This window comes from Myotis brandtii, unplaced genomic scaffold (assembly GCF_000412655.1).
Source record: "Myotis brandtii unplaced genomic scaffold, ASM41265v1 scaffold131, whole genome shotgun sequence".
Taxonomy (NCBI): Eukaryota; Metazoa; Chordata; class Mammalia; order Chiroptera; family Vespertilionidae; genus Myotis; species Myotis brandtii.
The window spans coordinates 4227839-4228789 of record NW_005354632.1 but is presented as its reverse complement, the minus strand read 5'-3'; the positions used below and the strand labels follow the sequence as shown (position 1 = coordinate 4228789).

At 61.5% G+C, this 951-nt stretch overlaps 1 protein-coding gene across 2 annotated transcripts in view; it reads left to right on the top strand.

The window, feature by feature from the left end:
* Positions 1 to 951, top strand: part of PROK1 (prokineticin 1) — a 23057-nt gene that overhangs the window by 20483 nt on the left and 1623 nt on the right. The window contains exon 3 of one of the 2 annotated variants that reach the window (XR_001360889.1): positions 762 to 945. The exons of the other annotated variant lie outside the window; for it this stretch is intronic. The gene's annotated coding sequence lies outside the window, so the exon portion shown is untranslated. Of the gene's footprint in view, positions 1 to 761; positions 946 to 951 lie in introns of those variants that run through there. 2 annotated transcript variants of the gene reach the window in all.

Here is a 951-nt window from a genome sequence, read left to right as displayed (position 1 = left end):
GGAAGGAGAGGCCTGCCACCCCGGCAGCCACAAGGTACTGCGCCCACTCGCTCGGGGCCCAGGGCCCGCGAGGCAGAGCCGGGACTGGAGCCACTCTCCCTACTAAGTGCTTTGTACGAGTTTAAGCCTCTTTCCACCGTATGTGTTAGGCTGCTATGAACCCATTTTACAGATAATAAAGTTGAGGCACAGAGAGGCTAAATAACTCGCCAATTGTCACAAAGCTGGTGAGGGGCAGGCCTGGGATTCAAGCCAGGCAGTGTGACCATCATCGCTCCTCTCCAACCCCTGAGGACCTCGGGGCTCAGCTCTGCTCTGGGGTGACCATAGGGAGGAGCCGTGTCAGTCTTGTCCAGCTGCGTCCCCAGGGCCCGCCACTGTGGCGCGTGGTGGATGAATTATAAGTGATATTCCGTCAAGGAGTGTGGGTGTGTATGTGAGCACCTGGGTGGGCCAGCGAGGGGACCAGTGCTGGAGGCTTGTGGGGTTTCAGGGTTGGGGGTGGACAGCCTTGTGCTATGGCTGATCCATGGTCTCGGGAACCAGATTCCCTGGGTTCAAATCCTGGCTCCTCCACAGATTAGCTGTGTGATGGTGGCCCGTTGCGTAGCCACTCTGTGCCCCGCTTCCTCCTCTCCTGGCTGTGACTGTGCTGGGGCGGGGGTGCTGGGACGCAGGCCGGGGCCAGGCCCAGCAGAGGCCCTGCCAGGAGGCCCGCGTCCCTGGGTGACAGTGTCATCCTTCCTCTCCTGTTCCCCCAGGTCCCCTTCTTCGGGAGACGCCAGCACCACGCCTGTCCCTGCCAGCCCGCCCTGCTGTGCTCCCGGCGTGCCCCCGGCAGGCACCGCTGCTCCGCGGACTTGAAGGACTTCCACTTCTAGGAGCTCGGCTCGTCTCCGGACACCACCCGGCTCTTGGTCTCTTATGAACTTTTATTTTCTTTCTGCCACG